At 44.9% G+C, this 20,600-nt stretch overlaps 1 pseudogene; it reads left to right on the top strand.

Annotated features, from left to right (window-relative positions):
- Positions 1 to 20,185, top strand: part of LOC118703685 — a 45,227-nt pseudogene extending 25,042 nt beyond the window's left edge.
- Positions 20,186 to 20,600: the final 415 nt, after the last annotated feature.

Genomic DNA, 20,600 nt, shown 5'->3' with positions numbered 1-20,600 from the left:
CCGGAATTGAACCTGGGACCTTTCAGTCCGCAAGCCGACGCTCTGTCCATTGAGCCAAACTGGTTTCCACTCATTGATGTTTCTAACTCTCTATCCCTCTCCCTTCCTCTCTGTAAAAAATCAATAAAATATATATTAAAAAAAATAAAATGCTTAAATCAGACCATGTTGCCTCTCCATTTAAAATCCTCCAATAGCCTTCCATGCACTCAGAATAAAATCTAAACTCCTTCTCACAGCCTGAGAGGTCCAATCTGTGCAAGGCCTCTGGCTTCCCTCTCAGACCTCATCTCCTGCCTGCCAGCCTTGCTCATCAATCAGGCCTGTGCGCCTCTTCCTGTTCCTCGGACACGCCCACCTGGCTTTTGCTAGGGGGTCCCTCCCTGCAGCTCTCTTTTTCTAGATTCTCTGCTTACATGTCACCTCCACAGACAGGTCTAACTCAGTCCCTGGCTGGTCTCTCCTGTACCTCCTGCTTCACTGTCTTTAGGACACTCCTCATTGCCCAGGGCCCACTCATTTGCTTGCGGTCCACCTGCCCATTCACCCCTCTCACCACTGGAATTGCACCTTCCCCTGAGCAGAGGTCTCACCTGTCTCACTGACCTTCGCATCCCCTGTCCCTGGGACAGCGCTGGCTCGGGGTTGGCCTTCCAAACAATACACGTGGAACGAGCCTGTCACGCTGGGTTAGCATGCAGATTTCATTAGCCAGCAGTGCCTGTGGAGTCCAGCTTGCCATTATGGGTAAATAAAGCACACGGCCACATACTTGGCTCTCCCTGTCCAGTTTCCTTCCAACACTTGAGAAGCAGCATAATATATTCTGATTTTTTTTTTGATTGAACTGTCAGCATGATTTATTTCATAGCATCTTCTTCCCTCTCCCTTTGTAAATAATGGTGCCTCTGCAGAACCTTTTGCTAACATTTGTCTTGCTAATTTGCCTAGGGGGTGGGAGGATGGTGGCATTTTTTTTTCCACCCCCTTATCATGGGTTCGGAGGAGAATTTTTTTCTTCATGTCATTGGGACTGAAAAACAAAACAAAAATCAAGGTTATATGGTGCATTGACTTCTTGCTGTTTTACAAACTGGCTCAGGCTCATTTTACAACTCGAGAATAATTCACATTGGAAATCACCTCCTTGAAAACCATCAAATTAATGGTATTCCCATTACATTCCCTACCCAACCATGCGAACGGTGGGGCCCGCGCCGCAGCTGCTAGAATGCTGCGTCGAAGTAAATAATGCACTAACAAGAGGGCGATTTCATCCTCCTGGAGAACTCCCCAAGCATCTCTCCTTCAAGAACTGGGTGGCTTCGGTGCAAACAAGGGCTCTTGGGACTGTGCGGTCTGGCTGGAATGAATGTGGACCCCTGAGTATTGGAGACGGGCTGTGCAGCACGCCGTGTGCTTTCTTGAATTATTGTAATCTTTCCGGACTGTCGCAGATAAACGCTGTGGGGTTGGAAAACATCTATAATTGCTCATGGGCTTGTTAGAGTCTCTGGCAATATTATGTGTGATACACACACACACACACACACGTGTGTGTGTCATATATATATATCAAGTTAAAAAACAACACACAAAAAACAAAAACAAAAAAATGAGTGCCTCCTCCCACTCTCCCTCCTCCCCCTTCTCACTTGGCTTCCACATCTCATCAATCACAGCTGTCAGTGTTCGCTCCTAAAATATTGTTGTTTTGAATCTTGTCCTTTCTCTTCATCCAGACTCTACTTCCCAGCATGAGCCCCCAAATTCTGTTCCTGCCTCTAAACCACTAGTCTGAATCCTGGATGTTCACTGGACTTGCCTGATGAGCTTTACCAATTCGCTGGTGCCCAGACTGTCCCTCCACTGTGTCTGATTAAATTGGTCTGGGGTGGGGTCCTGGCATTGGATTTTTAAAAATGCTCCCTGTTGCTGAAACTGGTTTGGCTCAGTGGATAGAGTGTTGACCTGCGGACTGAAAGGTCCCATGTTCGATTCCAGTCAAGGGCATGTACCTTGGTTATGGGCACATCCCCAGTAGGGGGTGTGCAAGAGGCAGCTGATTGATGTCTCTCTCTCATCGATGTTTCTAACTCTATCCCTCTCTCTTCCTCTCTGTAAAAAAAAATCAATAAAATATATTTTTAAAAATAAAAAATAAAAATGCTCCCTGTTGTCAGGATCCAGAGTGACTGCTTTAGACCAACCTTACTTCCCACAGCAAGCAGAGTGCTCTGTCATAAAGCCCAGCCGGCTATACCGTCTCCTGCACAGAACTTCAGGTTGCTTTCTGGTGCCTTCACATTCAGCTCGGGGGCTGCCAGAGTGACCCCTGGCCTGAAGTCTTATTTCTCCCCTTCCCCTCATGCACACAGGATCGTATACACATAATCAGGCACACAAGATTATGCACAAGGATCATGCACACAGGATCAGGCACACAGGGTCAGGCACACAGCATCATGCACAAGGATCATGCACACACTGTACTAAAACAGAATCGGCCACTGGTCCTTTCTGAAACCTGCACGCCTGTTCACACCTTTGTGACTTTGCATGTGGAATGCACTTTCTCCCAAAATCTGGGTGCAGGTGCCTAATGATCTTCCAAAACTGGCCCTAAGAAGTTTCTCTTGAGTTCCCCTTGCTCCTCTGTGCTCACGCTTTTGTTGTGTGATAGAGGCATTGTAATCGAGTTACAGCAGGTGCTGTTGGATCCTGATGCCTCACAGGCAAGGGCCACACCCACCTCTCTCCACGCTTCCAGTGCTCAACGCTGTGCTGGGCACAGTGTTTGCTTAATAAATGCCTATGGCTGACTGTGTCTTAAATGATAGTCCCAGGGGATATGCTGATCCCTGTGCCCTCAAGTAGGATTCCCTGTAGATTCTGGGTGAAATGGAATTAGTGCTTTGCTGTGAAGTGAAGAGCATGCAGACTACCCAGGATTTCTGGCTTCACCACTTACAGCCTCTGTGAGCCTCAGTTTCCATGTCTGTGCAATAAGGATTCTCCTACCTATTCCACAGAGTTGAGATAAGGACCAGAAGATGGTAGGTTAGTAAAGTGTCTACCAAGGATCATGACTCAGAATAGCCAAGTGTTTAATGAATGATAAATTAGAGCTCCCTAGCCTCACTTAACCAGTTTTCCTTCATGCTACTGGGAAAAAATAATTATTAAAATATATATTTTTATTGATTTTAGAGAGAAAAAGGGAGAGGTTGAGAGAGGTAGAAACATCAATGATGAGAAAGAATCATTGATCAGCTTCCTCCTGCATGCCCCCTACTGGAGATCGAGCCTGCAACGGGGCATGTGCCCTGACCAGGAATCGAACCCTGACCTCCTGGTTTTTAGGTCAATGCTCAGCCATGGAGCCACACCAGCCTGGGAATCTAAACCAGGCAGGGCTTTTATTTCCAGAGTGCACCCACATCCCTAACCTGTCCACCGCCTTCCTTCGGGGACTCTGCTGGATTTTTGTTTTGCTGACAAAGAATAGTAATAGAAGGGCCACCTGACTGGTCGTCAATATGAAGTGAATTGATTGTTCCCTGTGTTCCATCTTCCTTCCTCATGCCAACTCTTGCAAGCATTTCACAGGTACTGGCAAGCAGCATGGGGAATTGACAATACTTCTCGTTAGTGATTAGGGCATGCTAATGTGCTCTGTTGGTAATTAGTGCATTAATGTAGCATGGATTATATCACTTACAGTGATTGAGAGGCATGGCAAGCTCAGAGCATTATTAACAGGTGAAGCTGCAGGCTTGCGGGTGGAAGCTTAGTGTGGCTAGCGGGAGAGCTGGAGGGGAGTCAGAGGGCCTGGCACCTCGTCTGGCTGTGCCACTTCCGTGCTGGGTGGCACTGGACAAGTCATTTCACTCTGTGGAGTTCAGGTTTCAGAAGTAATGTTAAGAGATCAGATTCTTGTGTGTGAAGGAGAGAGGAAAGGGGAAAGGGAGATGCTAACAGTGAGGACTGTGGGTAAAAAAGGGATGAGGCTGGTTCACCCTTGGACCACCCATGGGAACACAGACCCCCGGGGAGTGACGGATATCATCGGGAGGGGCTGGGCTGTGAAGAATAACAGCCCAGCCCAGATGTTCAGTGGTTTAGCACAGCCACGGTTTCCCTGTCACTCCTGCGAGTTCCACAGCAGGTTAGACAGCTCTCCGGGCTGCCTTCCAGCTGGTGACTCCGAAACACAAGCTGCTTTGGTCTCCTGGCTTCCAGCGGCTACCTCAGGGGGATGGGCTGCTGAGCATCTTGCTCTGGCTCCTAAAGTGATGCAGATCATTTTACTAACATTGGATAATGGAAGTCACATGGCCCCACCCAACTTCAGGGACTAGGAAATGTGGAAAATGGCCATGGATGAGGTTCCTGGACCAGGGAATGTGGCAGCGTAGCACTGAGCCCCTTGAATCTGCAGCAGGGAGAGAGGAAATGAGCACTTCTTAAACACCCCCTTCATGCCAAGACCTTTGTGCACATCTGTTCTTCATTACCTCTCTCTACTTTCATCCTCACTTGTCACGTAAGGACTTGGACTCATGGAGAGTGTGAATTAACAAATGCATACTGCTAGTAATTTGCTGAACTGGAGTTTTAGCCTAAGTGTCTGATATCAAAACCCAAGCCTTTTACACACCATCACAGTGTTTACATTTTTTTGGTTAATCTTCACTGGAGGATATTTTCCCATTGCTATTTAGAGAGTGTGGAAGGGAGAGACAGAGCGAGAGAAACATCAATGTGAGAGAGACACATCATTTGTTGCCTCTTGCACGTGTTTTTTTTTTTGTTTTTTGTTATTGTTTGTTTGTTTTTGAGGAAGGCTGGGGGAACTTGAAGACGAAATAAGTGCTAATTAAATTTCTTGATAGAGTTTGTTTGTTTGTTTGTTTGTTTTTTGGCTGAGCCAGTTTAGTTTTTAGTTACTTCATGTCCATCAGTTTGATTGCTGCTTAGGGAACAACCAGGGCCAGGGATTGAGCCTACAACTAAGGTACATGCCCTTGACTGGAATCGAACCTGGGACCCTTTAGTCTGCAGGCTGACACTTTATCCACTGAGCCAAACCAGCTATGGCACAAAGTTAAAAAAAAATAGTTATTAGAACCTCCTAGTCTACTAGTGTATGGTCTCCTTGTCTCTAAAACTCTACCTCTTATGTCCTAAATGAAATTCCTTGCAAGAGTGAAAAACAAAACTAATTTCCTTGGTTAAGTTGTATCTCACTGACACAGATTTCTACTCTCACAATTCAACATATCAATAGTATACTCTACATGGAGAATTCATTCATTCACATATTTTCTGATTAACTGGACGCACTTACTGCCTTATCAAAATGTTTGTGATGCCCTATAAGATCAGGAGAGAAAAGGAGAAAGTCACAGCGGGCACTCGTTATCTCTTAGCCGCACACAGTGGGCTAAAGCTCAGGCTAGAGGCCCTGGCTGGTGTGCCTGGGGTGGGCAGTCAGGGTATGTGTGGGAGGCAGCCGATCAATGTTTTTCTCTCCCCCGTTTCCTCTTCCTCTCTCTAAAAATCAATGAAGAGCACAATACACAACTTGGGCTAGAGGGAGAGTATGTGATTTTCCCAGTCATGGAGAGATGAGAAATAAAATGAAGTCCTCTAAGTCCCTCATCCTGTAGCCTCCAGAGCAGACAGCAGAGCCCACAGTGCTAAGAGAAGCATTTCAAGATGTACAGGATCAAAAGCCAGGCACTACTCCAGAGATGGCAGGAAGCGATCGGACACATAACACAGCAGTCATTAGTGTCCTTGTGTTAGTCTGGGCTTCAGTGCAGTTGTGGGGACTAAGACCTGATTTCAGGATGAGTGACTAGGAGGTAAGGAAGGAGACATGGTGGGTGTGGGATAGGCTTCCAGGAGCTTTGACAGTGATGGGGCACAGAAGAGGGCTGGGGGAACTTGAAGACGAAATAAGTGCTAATTAAATTTGTTGATTGAATGCCTTTTTTTTTTTTTTTTTTGGCTGAGCCAGTTTAGTTTTTAGTTACTTCCTGTCCATTAGTTTGATTGCTGCTCAGGGAACAAGAATCAGTTTTGTCACTGGCTATTTTAAGTGGTAATTTACGAAGGTCAGTCTACTGAAAAAAACCCATATGTATCACCCAGGCCACCAGGGATTATTTCACAGCTACTCACGGTTTGGCTGATGCAGGCCACTGCTTTAAACCATTAACACAGATAATTAAATGCTGGCTGTGAAAGGTCAGAATTCCATTCTTTGTTATTCATATAGTGTTGTGGTCAAGAGCACGGACTCTGGGACTCCCTGGTGCCAAGTAGTAGCCACGTGACTGCCACGCAGCCCTGGATATGTCATCTGGCCCTGGGTGTCTTGGTTGACTCGTCTGTTACAGTAGGTGTTGCACAGGGATATCAGGAGAACCGATGGGCTAATACAGAACATGAAAGGATTAGGATAGCTGGCAGCTAGTAGGTTTGCAATGAAATGTTAGCTTCTTTGTAAATGTTTACCCACCTGCTGTGGGTCACATTGTTGGTGGCACTGGGGATATCCGTGTTGACGAGGTAAATGGGGTCCTTGCCTTCACAGAGACTTGGATGTTACAGAGAAGTAAACAGGAAATTTCAATAGATTGTGACAGCTGCTGAGGCGAGCACGTGCAGAGGGTGACAGGGCAGAAATGGGCGCCCAAGACTGACTTGCAGGTACAGAGAAGACTTCGTGAAGGAGGCAATATCCAAGCAGGTGCCAGGGAGAAAGCAGGAGCTGGCGTGCACTCTCAGTCCCTCCCAAGCCCCTGCTGCCCCTCTGCGAGAATTCTTTAACCAACACCATTTGAGCCTCTGCAGTACTTTAATGACATCTAATTGCTCCCTTGGGTCCTGCCTCAGGCTCCTGCCTTCTTCTCAGGTCCTTTCTCACTCCAGCTCTCCGTCCTCTGGGAAGTTCTGACTGTTCTTATTTCTCAGAGGTGCCGTGTTTCCTCTAGTCGCATGTTTCCTCCCTGCCCATCCCTTGGCCAAATTAACCTTTACTCATCCTTCCTATTTCAGACAGCTGGAGCTTCCTCAGTGGCCTCTGGATAAGGGGAGAAGGCGCTTATGCTAACCTCCCTTCATTTCCCAATCATGGCACATGGCAGTTTCTACACTCCTACCTGTGATTCTCACCATGCATGTCTGCCTCCTCGGTGGGATGTGAGCTCCAGGCAGGCATGGACCTCGAATGTTTGGATGCCCTTAGACCCCAGCTCTTAGGCTGGGCATAGCAGGCACTGAGCATGTGTAGGCAGAGAGCATGCAGAGGGCTCCTTGAAGGTGAGCACGCTCTAAATCCAACAAACCCGAGTCCATAAGAGCTCATCACCATGATGCTCAGTCAGCATCCGTGTCTGCCTACAAGGTGGGGGTGTGGGGGTGAAGCAGCCCAGGGCACAGCATGGCTGAAGGCCAGGGACTCAAGAAGGCCAGGTCCTGGGGCTTCTGTGAAGCAACCTGATAGTTTTGGAGAGCAGGATGAGTGAGACAAAGACATTATGGGTCACTACCCCCCACCTCCCAATTTTAAATACTTAGACCCTTTAAGTATGTAGACCCTTGTCCCATGCACTAAACTACGATGAGGAGTAGTAATAACTCCAGAACATTCTGTGGTGGGAAACTGAAATGTTAGAAGCTTGTATCTTTGTGTCAAGAGAGCTTCTGCTTATGGAATTCACTAGAATAATCCAAAAGCTTAGGTGAGGCTTAGTAGACAGAATGAGAACGCTGGAGTCACAAAGCTGTTGCAAAGATGAGAAACAATATAGGTAAGTGGCTGGCACAGGACAAGCACACAATAGGTGCTCAATACATGGTGGCAGGTGCCTGTTATCGCCTCCTCTCCATCATTTATCTGGCTTCAGGAATTAGCTAACATAAAAAGAATGTATAGTCGAAATTATTACTGCAAAAAAAAAAAAACCCTAGTTGATAGAATTTACTACATGTCTGTTTGTATGGTAAGCCCTGTGCTAGGACTTGGAGTCCCAGTAATGAAAGAGAAACAAGGATTCTGGCCACAGAGAGCCGAGAGTCAGCGATGTCTCATTTATTTCTAAAAAGACTTTTCCAATTCAAATAGCGATTGGGGAGATAGATCTGTAAAATTCTGAAAAAGTAGGAAGAGAAATTATTAGTAGACCCACTACTTTGAAACAGCCATTGTAAACATTTTGGTGTGTGTGTGTGTGTGTGTGTGTGTGTGTGTGTGTTTTTTTCTCCTTCAGTCCAAATGTCTATGCTAATTATTTTTACTTAACTCTATGTCAGAAGTATATTTCTGTGCTGTTGATAATGCTTGGTGTAAGTAATTTTTAATGACTGCATAATGTTCTGTATAATGAATGAATTTACTAACCCACTCACCTGTCATAATATATCGTGCATAAAGACTTTTTTCCTCCTGTGTTTTCGGAATGTTTCCTCAGGATAAAAATCTCAGAGCTGAACTATTTGGATGAAAGCTCCAGAGATTTCTTAACATCCTGCTCCACTCTTTTTAGCTGTGGAGAAGCAAGTCCCGCCTTTGATGTAGAAAACACTTCTTACAGTGTCCCCTTTAAGAGGAGAAAAGATTGAACATTCTGCAAAGGAGATACAAAGTTAAAGCCATATTAATCATCCTGGCTTAGCTTGCAATGCTAAATATTAATGTCCCTCTTTAGTATGTGTGGCATATTATGTACAATTCATCTGAATATAAATAGTCCAGATTGTGACATTGCATTATTCATGATGAATCAACTGTCCACGCTCGGTGCAGCGCATCACTCAGAGATGCGGCAGGCTCGCTAATGAATCAGCAGGTAGAAAATGGATGGTGAGCTCCAGGAAGGGGGAGTGAAAAGGTCTAATGTTTATTGAGCATTTATTATGTGCGAGGCGCTCTAGATAAATCAAACCACTTAATGAACAGCCCTCGAGCTTGGTAATTGATGTGCCATAGAGTCTCCTTCCACTCTCTTCTTCCCAGGCTGCAAACCTCGTCCCACCCCCATCCTACATCTTCACTGGCAACTTCTGCTCTTCAGCACTGAGGTGGCCTGACGGCGGACGTGCATGATCTTCCTTGTGGAATTAGGGAGGTGAGTTGGGGACAATGCAAAAATGAAGAGCTTGAGAAGAAAGAAACAGGCCACGTGACAGTGAACCAGATAGAAATTCTAGTGGTGAGTGTCAATAAACTATGTTTTTCTTCAGCTACAGCAACTCAGATCATTTTTTCCCCCTTCTGCCACTTAGTACCAGGAAACTCTGCTGGTGTCAGAAGGGACACAAGGGACCCTCATGGCCCAATTACTCTTTCAAAAACATTGAAGTAGAGCCTTCAGAGAACTTTAGGAGCACAGCGATCTTAGTTCCCGAATACCAGCGTCTGTCATCCTTAATAACTCATTTTGGGGCTCGCAGGGAACGAGCACCTCAGTCATATGTGGAAACATAGAAGTCTGTGGAATGTTGTGCCATTTAACAAAAGACAGTGCTGCGCTTTTTACAATGAGATACAAGGTCATTGCCCTTTTGGTTAGTTTATAGCCGGGAGGGAGACGGGTCAGCCGAGTTACAGAGCCTGGATGTGGCAGCTTGTGCTGGAGGTAAAGGAAGCAAGGAGCCAGTTCTCATTTGCTTTTGGGCGAGAAAAGTCTTCAGCTCACGGATCCTAACATGGGACATTCACCTTTGACCCGTGGGATAGCTCTCTAAACTTCTTTCAGTTAGGAGGCTCAGGAATAGGGGAAATAAAGGACGGATGTCCCCAACTCAATTGGGGCCCCATCTGTGTGCATTTTGACTTGGGGATGAAACATGCCAGACAGCAGCTGATTCTAGATAAGCTGGATATGAGGACTTGGCCGAGACCAACAGGGTCAGACTCTGGGAGTCTGTGGTTGCAGCCGGTTTCCGAGAGGTTTTAGGAAATCTGAGCTTCTCATTGATCAGGATGAAAGCCTCTCTGTTTCACTGAGTGCTGCCTCCATGGCAGGGGCAGTGGCGAGGGCTGGTCAAAATGGCAGGACTCATGGACAGGCTCTGGTATTCTGATTCTTCCAGCAGAGGGAGCTGCTGAGCTGGGACGTTCTCTATCAACTGGTGCTGGAGAATCAATCACCTTCCTATGCAAAGCATCTTGCTAAATGCTGCGATGCTTTCATTTCTGTTGCTTTTGTGACTGATTCTGCCGTTGCAATCATTTTTACTGTTACTATTCCGAGTGATAGGGCAAGGCCAAATTCCTGCGGTCCCAACTATCGTTGGCAATTTTTTAAAATCTCTTGTTTTCTGATCTGTAAAGTGAAATAATAATGCTGCACAAAGATGCGGTGAGCCTGGGGGGTGGGTTTTGAGAACCTCAGGGTGCTGTGTAACATAAGGGGATATTGTTATGGTTGACCCGCTAGGTAAGAAACATTTGCAAAGTTTAATGGTAGGATGAAAAATGTGTGCGTTAATCACCCGAAACTCCGAATTTCTTCCCCATGAATTTCGGTTGGAGAATCCAGTCATGAGTAAATTGCTGCCCAGTATGAACCAAAAGACCAGTCAACTTGAGTTATTCATCTTGAGTCTTCAATTCTAAATCAATATTTTTTGAGAGTCTCCTAAAACTAAGTATATGAACCTCACACTCAACCTCTTAGCAACGCCTCCACGGAGTTCCCACTTAAAGTTGTCCACTGCTTTAAGGAACATTCCCCCAGGTCGGTCCATTTGAACAATGCTTTCTTGTCTCCATTAAAAACAAAAAGCCAAGGGTACTGTTCACTGTTAACATTCCTTGAATAAGGATATTGCACCTTTCTACCAAGCTGCCCAAGAAAAGGAAGTGTTTACCCCCGCAGGTATATTTGTGTGCTTGCTTTGTTCTGGAAGCAGGCAGATATTGTAGAATACTCAATGTTTACTCCTTCACTGTGGCTTCCAGGACACAACAAACCTGACCCATAGCTGTAGCAGTCAGTTGGTCTCAGGGTCCTTGGTGACAGCCAGTATGCCCTTCCCCAGATTTACCCCTGATGGTCTTTTCTTTGCATTGTGTTAGGCTTAAAAAACATAAGGTGTGTTCAGAAAGCTGAGGATAAACCAGGCTGCAGGAGTTGCTGGAGGTAATGCTTCAAGTAGGCTGGGATATTTCAGCTACTTATTCCCTCATTCGAAGTTTCAGTTAAATCCCATAAACTTAACAACTGTGCTCACAATATCTAGTTTTTAAAAATATATATTTTATTGATTTTCAGAGAGGAAGGGAGAGGGAGAAAGAAAGAGAAACATCAATGATGAGAAAGAATCATTAATGGGCTGCCCCCTGCACACCACATTCTGGGGATTGAGCCCACAACCCGGGCAGGTGCCCTGACTAGGAATTGAACCGTGACCTCCTGGTTCATAGGTCAATGCTCAACCACTGAGCCACACCAGCTGAGCTAGTACAGTGTTTTTTGTTGTGTTTTGTTTTGTTTAGCTATCTAGAATCAGAGATTTTAGAACAGAAAAGAACGTTGAAGACCATCTTTTATTGGATGTTAAAATGCATGTGCTTCAGACACGCCAGGTTTAGAATGCTGGCTTTGCCATGTAACAGCTGAGTAACCTCAAGAAACTGTCTGAAATGCTTGCACCTTAGTTTTCTCACCTGTAAAGCAGGGATAGTGACATCTACATCCTAAGGTTGGTTACAATAAGGATGATGATTTGTGAAAACACTTAGCATAGTAGCTGGCACACAGAAGTTACACAAAACATGGTAATTATTCTATTTAAAGGAGGAACTATATTAGACAATGGGGGAATTTGAGATAATTAATGGATGGTAAGTGAATTGTTGTATTAAAATATAAATACACCATTGTGAGGATCACATACATCTACCTATGTTAAAGCCTTCACAAGATCAAGTATGTTGATTGTCCAGTTTATTTAATGGGACAGTATACGGGCAAGGATCTTGAGCTTTCAGATGTCATACCAAGATGATGATGGGTTCTTTAAGCAGGAGACAAAGTCGAAAACAAAGTTTTAAAAAGGGCCTAAACCCTTTTTAAGGAGATGATGTTGATGGTCATTTAATTTACCATAGTTACTTGATTCAAATATCTATTTTCCTAATGTTTTCTTATGATAATTCAGCATAGAGAAGGGTGAATTTTATAGTGACTGCCCATATACCAACCACCTACTTCCTAGAATTATATTTTACTGTACTTGCTTTATTATATATTCATCAATCTATCATCTGTTTATACATCTATCTTTCCATCCATCTACCCACCCATCCACCCACCCAACTCATGCATTTTCATGCATATCAAAGTAAGCTGTAGTCAGCATACAGAGCATTAATTACAGTTCAATATTTGTTTACAGTTCTCCTTTTTTTTTGTTAAAATTTACATTCATTGAAATGCACAATTCTTAAATGTAGTGTTAAGTGTGTTATGACAAATAAATATGCCCGTGTAACCCAAGTACCTAGCAAGACAAAGGGTATGCCCTAGCCCTGTGGTCAGCAAACTGCGGCTTGAGAGCCACATGTGGCTCTTTGGCCCCTTGAGTATGTCTCTTCCACAAAACACCATGGCCTGGGCAAGTCTATTTTGAAGCAGTGGCATTAGAAGAAGTTTAAGTTTAAAAAATTTGGCTCTCAAAAGAAATTTCAATCATTGTACTGTTGATATTTGGCTCTGTTGACTAATGTATTTGTCAACCACTTCCCTAGCCAGTTTGAATCAATGGATAGAGCATCAGCCTTCAGACTGAAGGGTTCCAGGTTCACTTTAGGTCAAGGGCATGCACCTCGGTTGCAGGCTCCTTTCTGCCCTGGGTCTAGTTGGGCCCATGCAGGAAGCAACCAATCGATGTGTGTCTCTCACATTGCTGTTTCTCTCTGTTTTCCCCTTTCTCTTCCATTATCTCTAAAAATAAATAAATAAATAAACGCAAAAGTATCCTCAGAAGAGGATTTAAAAAAAAGACAGAGGTATTACTGCCACCCCAGAATTTCCTGGAATCTCTTTCCTGCCAATCCCCACTCCCCTTTCCTCCAAGGCAATAACTGTTCTGATTTTTTCCCCCCACCGGAGCTTAGTTTTGCCTGTTGTGGTTTCATATAAATGAAATCATATACTACCTACTCATTCGTATTTACTTATTTCACTTAGCATGACGGCTGTGAGATTCATCCATATCACTGCCCGTAGCAGAAGTTTCTTCTGCGTATTGTGTACTGTACTGAGTGGTAGTCTCCGGATGAAGTTACTGCAGTTTGTTCACTGGTTCTCTTGTTGACAAACAGCTGTGCTGGCTTTCTGGCTGGTATAAATAGAGTTGCCACTGACATTAACGTAAGGGTTTTTGGACACACACTTTCATTTCTCTTAGGTAACAACCACCTGGGAGTAGAATCGCTGGGCCATAGTACAATTGTGTGTTTGGTTTTATTAGACACTGTCAGGACATTTTACCAAGTGGTTGACCATTTTACCTTCCCACCAACAATGTATAAGGGTTACAGTTCCTCTACATTTTGGTCAGTGCATGGTGTTTTAGTCTCCTAACCTTAGCCATTCTGTGGGGTGTGTAGTGGCATCTCATAGAGATTAAAGATATAATTTTCCCCACATATAATATTATTTGAGATGCATCTTGCAATCAGCATTTGCATTGGTTTGCTGCTTTTTAGTTTCCCCCCCTTCCCCTGAAACAAAAGGTCTTATTAAATCCATCGTGCTTGTTACAATCAAGAGCGTCTTTTATGGAGGAATTCCCAGACTCAGAATACTGCTGCAGTGAGCTCCAGCACAGGGAAGGATGTCTGTGATGCTTAGGACAGTATCCCAGGGCCTCGGACAGTGCCTGGCACACAGTATCTTGTGAAAGAATGGATGGGCTCATTAATGAATTAATGGTCGGTCCTTGCATAAGGCTACTTTGGATCATGTGGGCTTTTAACTGAGCCTGAAAGACAGAATAGATGCATGGATTCTATTATAGCTCTCCCACCCCACCCCTCAACCGAAAGCCCTCTTTCCTAATTATTCTGTGCAACTCAGACACACAAGGAAGCACAAATCACAAGTCAAGTCTACTGGAAGGTCACAAGGCCCTGACTGGATGCGAAGTCAAGCAAACTTCACGTGGACATTGGAAACCATGCCCAGGCTTCTGGGAGCCCGTCAGTCCGCACTTGGAAATGCTCAAAAGGGCAGGAAACTAATCACTTGGTTTTGATCCATTAGCTCAGCTGTAATGTGGCAGAGCTAATGCAGTCACAGGCAGCAGACAGCTTCTCTGGCAGAAAAAAAAAGAGAGAGAGAGATCTTCTTTCACTTTTGCAATGAAAATTAAATGTGGAAATAATTCCCTGCTCCTTTTTTTGGAATATTACTGTGCTATTAACTAGGCTAAGATCATTAAAAAGTAATGGCATGAGGTTGCATGCATCATTATTTTAAGAGAGATTGAATGAAAGTATACTGTTGATCTTTTCTGCTTCTCACCTCAACCCTGGCTTAATAGGCCTGGGTAAGGACCATGGTGAACGTATATTTTCATATAATAAAATTATGGCTTTGGCCTTGGAAATTCTGGTTTTTTAGAAAATGGACTGGCAGCCCTCTTAACGTGTCTTTCTGATTTTTATTTTATTTTATATAAAGCATGTTTCTATTAGTACAACATTAAGAGTGGTTCTCAGAAACAGAGCTGCTCAGAACATGGGTATAAAGTCCACCACAGGCTTTGACAGAGTACACTTTCCTCGTTGCTCTTTTCATGGGGGAAAAAGTCCGTGGATCATTCCATGGGCCTTGTTACAGTCACTGGGACCTGCTTATTTTCTCGGTGGGAGCTATGGCTTCAACAGTCCCGAGGAAATGTAAATGAAGAGGGACCCCTGCCCCACAGAAACTCTGGTACTTTTATGGGCCACATGGCGTATCCCAGCATCCAGACTGTCTGGATGGGGGGAGGAAGGAGAGGGTTTGATCTTAGAGAAAAGGCTTTCATGGAGACATTATGAGTTTCCATTATGGTCCCTTTCTACATTTCCCCCTCCTCCCCACTCCTTCCAGCACACCACAGTGACCCGGTGACAGACAGGGTGGTTGTACCTGGAGCATAATCAGGAGCGACTGTGCTATTATCCTCAGTCTGGAGAGATGGCATCGGTGCCCCACCTGAATATGTGTCAGAAGGGGAGGTCACTGCTCGTCCTCTCCTGGGGCTGGGAAAAGACTGTCCTTGGCTCCCAGGCTTTCAGATCCGGTTGTTTAACACAGGCATTCTAACTTTATTACCTCCCAAGGGAAAGACCAGAGAGGAAACATGCAAACAAAATGCTCTCTTAACATTGAATGGACCCAGGAGCAGTATCTGAAAGCTTTGTTCTCCTTTCAAGTTCACTATCAAATCTACGTGAGACCCCCATGTGAATGTAAATGTTACGACCCAACAGGTTGTAGTTGCTGCACTGTTTATTCCCCCCTATGACAAAGGCAAATGTTTTCATTGAGGAGAATTTGGAAGATTCAACAAAGTGTAAAAAAGAAAATTAGAAGTCTCCATAATGCTATCCATCAGCATCACTGTTAGCATTTCGGGGTGTTTATATTCAGATTCTCCATCCCTACACACCTTTTAGGTAATTTACATAATTATGAGCATACATTATGCACAGCTTTACACCTGCTCTTCTTTTCCTAACATGCTTTCACAAGAAAGTTCCCGTGTCATTAAAAATTAAATCTTCACGAAGTCTAAATGGTCTTTTGAACTTTATACTCTAATTAAGGAGTTTTGCATAATTTTATTTGCACACACAATTAAACATCATGTGATTTGTTTAGAATTTCAGCTACACTCTTATTCTTTTTTCTTATTCTTTGGTATGAAAGAGAAACATCAATCAGTTGCCTCCCACACATGCCCCAACCCAGGATTGAACCCTCAGACTTTTGGTGTATCGGATGACTCTGTAACCAACTGAGCCACTGGCCAGGGCTTATGGGAAATTTTTAGTACTCAACCCAAAAAACATGCTTTTGACCTTTAATTAGAGAGCTTGTCCCTTAACATGTTCTGAAAGGTAACCAGGAAAAGAAATCTCTCATAGATCCTTCCTCCCCCAGTAGAGTTCTTTCTTTGGGCAAACCAGAATTTCTGAGTCAGGGAATGCTTTAGACTGGAGAAGTGGCTGCTCTGGAGCTGTAAGCTCAGAGGGGCCCGGAGGCAGAGCTGGAGCCCAGGACTTGGCCTCTGAGACAGCAACCAGGGGTAGGCAGGAAGGAGAACTACAGTGCAGGACAGTCAGATGCAACCTGGGCAATCGGTAAGAAAATCAACCTGTCTTTAAGAAGACAAAGCAGGTACCCAAGGGAAAAGTCACCTGCTTTAGAGTCGGGAAGATGTGATTTCAATTTATGATTCTATACTTACAAACTGTGTGTGCCTGGGCAAATTCTTAACCTCTCTGAGCCTCACTTTTCTTACCAATAAAATAGGGAAAATAACTAGTGACTTTATACAATTATTGGGAGAACTGAATGAGATAATGTATACAAAGCTTTGGGTATGCTGTCGGTAAATGGAACTTGTTTTGCTGTTGTTTAAGATTAGGACTAGAGGCCCGGTGCATGAAAATTCGTGCACCTAAGGGGGGATGTGGGGAGGGGGGAGGAGAGGTCCCTAAGCCGGGCCTCACAGTCTAGGAGCCCTCAGGGGACGTCCTACTGATTACTTAGGCCTGCTCCCCACCGGGAGTGGGCCTAAACCACAGTCTGGCCTCCCTCTGCAGGAGGTGACCTAGCCAATCAGGGGAAGGCACCATCCCTATCACCCCCTGCTGCTGCCACTGCTGGACACTGCCACTGCTGGATGCTGCCAGTGCCGGCCCTCCTCAGCCCTCACAGTCGCTATGGCTTTGTCCAGAAGATGTCTGGTGTATCCAGTCTAGTTTGCATATTACCCTTTTATTGGTATAGATTACCACTGTCTTCCCCAAGTTCCCCCAGTGGTGGAAACATTTGAATAGTTAGACACAGTGGTCCAGTACATCCCCTTTGGAGCCAGCCTTTTGGAACCAGTTCTAGCATGTGCCTTGGAGGGCTTATTTCTTAGCATCTCTGAAGGTCCATTTATTTATTTATTTTTTAAATATATTTTTATTGAATTCACAGAGGAAGAGAGAGGGAGAGAGAGAGAGAAACATTAATCATGAGAAAGAATCATTGATCATCCACCTTCTGCACCTTCCCTACTGCGGATTGAGCCCGCAGCCGGCACAGGTGCCCTGACGGGGAATCGAACCAACCTAGTACATTGGTCAACGCTCAACCAGTGAGCCACACCGGCCAGGCAGGTCAGTTTATTTTTATGAAAAGTTTGTATAAAGAAGAGTATCATGCTGTGAGATTGTGAGGATGGAATGCTATAGTCCAGTGTTTTTCAACCTTTTTTGGGCAAAGGCACACTTGTTTCATGCCACATGCGGCCCACAGAGGAGTCTGATCCGGCCCGCCAGGTTTTTTGGGCAGACTGCAGCCGAGGTGTTACAGTAGGAATTAGTAGTTCATACAGTCCGGCCCTCCAGCTCTCTGAGGGACCGTGATCTGGCCCCCACTTTAAAAAGTTTGAGGACCCCTGCTAGTCTGTAGGTAAAAGGAAGGCAGGTGTGTCATTTAATATAATGTGTTACAGCAGCAGAAGTGGTGTGCTGTGCTTGCGGGGACACAGCTGTGAGATTGGCGGCACATCCGCCCTGAGGATGTCCATCCTCTTTGCGGGGGCAGGTTGCCTGTGCTTACATTTCTGCCTGGTTGTTCAAGTGTTCGATTCTGATGAGCTGTGCAACTTCTTGAAAGCTGTTTCTTAGCCTTCCATCCAGAATATGGGCACATTTGGCGGTGTGTGTGTGTGTGTGTGTGTGTGTGTGTGTGTGTTTGATGGGCAATTAGGATTTCACAGTGGGGGCTCTGAAGGAGGCAGGAAGGGGTGCTGTGGGAGAACATAGGAAAGACTGGCCCCAGGAATTCGATTTTTGGAAAGGCTTTCTGGGACCAGTGATGTCAACAAGGAAAATACCTCTCATTCTTTCCCCAGAGCTGTTCACAGTCCTAAGTGATCACGGGGTCGCCATTGCTGATACGGATTTTCCCGGACACCGAGTTGCACTGTAATTTGGTGTTCAGGATACTCCTTTCCAGAATGATACATCCTTTCCGGATAAGTTTCGCTCTCTCAAGAACAAGATTGGGAAAGAGAAAGGACTTGTCTAGAACTGCAGCTTAGCCGAGGAGAAATGGCTGAAAAGGTAGAATGGAGTGAATATTCCAAATGAAATATTCATGGGAGCAGGAAATAGGATCTGCACTTAATAAAAGGATTGTGCTAGTTTTCCAGCGGGCCCCCTGCGCTTCTCTGCAAATTATGCCCCCATCCCCTCTCCCAGGTGGGCATTAAAATATATAATTAATGTTCACTATTAATAATACATCTCTGATTTCCAGCTGCAAAAATATAGCTTTTCCTCCCTTGGAGGATCACCTATATTTTGTCATTAACGCTTTGTCATCAGAGGCAAAGGATGATTTAGATGGACAATTATTCCGACAGGCAAGCTGCCGCTTTGGGCTCAGGCCAGACCCTTCGGGGAAGGGCTTCATTTATCACCTGGGACTTAGCATGACCCTTCCGCTGATTTATGGAAGGGAAGGATGAGGACCCTGTGGAGGGTTTCGGCCCCGGAGGGTTAGGAATAATAAATAGAGTACCCAGAGGCCCAGCTGTCAGAGCCAGAGCAGCTCTGCTGATGGGGAGGAGATGTCTGATTATGGGTCCAGTTCCTGAGAACACCTGGCTCAACAGTTGTGAACGTCCGGTGGCCTGCTGGACACCTGCACGGGCGCAGGAAACTTAGTGCAATCACGCTGAGTGCTTCCTCCTCCAGCGTGTTTTTCTTCCAGTGTCTCCTGTCTCCTCTACTTCCTATCTCCAGCCAGAGACCTGAGAGTCATCGATGTCCTTCTCCCGCTCCTTTCCAAGTGCTTCCTCTTCCAGGAACTCATCAGGTCCCTACAAAAGCCTTGAGGTGCAGGGGGAGCAGGATCTGTATCTCTTTATTATAATATAAGAAATCAAGATGCCCATAACCACTGGTAATTAATGACGGTCAAGATTTAGTAGTCAGCAGCCCTGCACCATCCAGTCCAAGGGGAGCATCATGAGGAGGAGGAGACACCTTGTCACCAAAGCCACAGCCTTCTCTCGGGCTCAGCCTGGGACCTGCTGCCAGGAGCTTCCGCCCTGCGGCCCTGCGAGTTGAGCTGCCGTCTAGGGTTTCTTTGCTTTCAGAAAGAAAAAGAAAAAAATGATACCTTGCATCCTGGAAGTTCATTTAAGAGACTAAAATTAGGGACTTCTTTCGAATTTGGACATGGCTCATTGAGGAGCAACAAGACCCAATGGGCCGAATAACTTAAGCTCAAAACACCTGTTGTGTGAACTTGAGTTAACTACTTAACTGCCAGTTCCAACTAGTACTTCTGGGCATGTCTGCTGCTGGCAAATCAAGCCTAGTGCTTTGTGTTGTGAAAGGCAAATTTCATGGGTTTCAAGAGAGTACCATCAGGCTGCTTCTCTAACTCAAACTGTGTGTCTTGATGACACAACAGAAAAAGTTTGAAATATGGGATACAGCTGGTCAAGAGCGATACCATAGCCCAGCACCAATGCACTACAGAGGAGCACACGCAGCCGTGGTTGTGTATGATATCACAAATGAGGAGTCCTTTGCCAGAGCCAAAAATTGGGTTAAAGAACTTCAGAGGCAAGCCGTTCCTAACACTGAAATAGCTTTATCAGGAAACAAGGCTGACCTGGCAAATAAAAGAGCTGTTGATTTCCAGGAAGCACAGTCCTAGGCAGATGACAACAGTTTATTATTCGTGGAGACATCAGCTAAAACATCAATGAATGTAAATGAAATATTCATGGCCATAGCTAAAAAAGTTGCCAAAGAATGAACCACAGAATTCAGGAGCAAATTCTGCCAGAGGAGGAGGAGTAGACCTTACTGAACCCACACAGCCAACCAGGAGCCAGTGTTGTAGTAACTAAGCCTCCTCCAGTTTGAACTACCTGGAATTGTCTTCTGCTTCCTAAATGTTAAAACTGGAATTGGAGCATTTAACCAGCTCAGTATGACTTCCAAAAAGAAGAGACTTATGATAGAGTCAAGTTTCTAATACAGAATTATTTTAAGTGTTTTGAGCTTTGTTTATAATGACATGCATCTGACCCTCTGACTAATGTTTCAGCAGCAGAAGGGGAAAATGAGAGCTGTGTATCCTTGTTTCCTTAGAAGGTTAGGGGGAATCACTTCTTATCAAAAGGGATATAGGCAAATGACTAACTGAACCCACAGTTAACCGCCAGTTCTAAAAAAGAGATTTCAAACCTAATTTAAGCCTTTCAGAAACACTTTTTTTTTTAAAGAAGGTTCTAAAGATATTTATGCTTAGCTACAGTATTTAGGCAACCAGTCATTTCTCTTA

The sequence above is a fragment of the Pipistrellus kuhlii genome, unplaced genomic scaffold (assembly GCF_014108245.1).
Source record: "Pipistrellus kuhlii isolate mPipKuh1 unplaced genomic scaffold, mPipKuh1.p scaffold_m20_p_4, whole genome shotgun sequence".
NCBI lineage: Eukaryota > Metazoa > Chordata > Mammalia > Chiroptera > Vespertilionidae > Pipistrellus > Pipistrellus kuhlii.
This window is presented reverse-complemented; position numbering and strand designations above follow the sequence as displayed.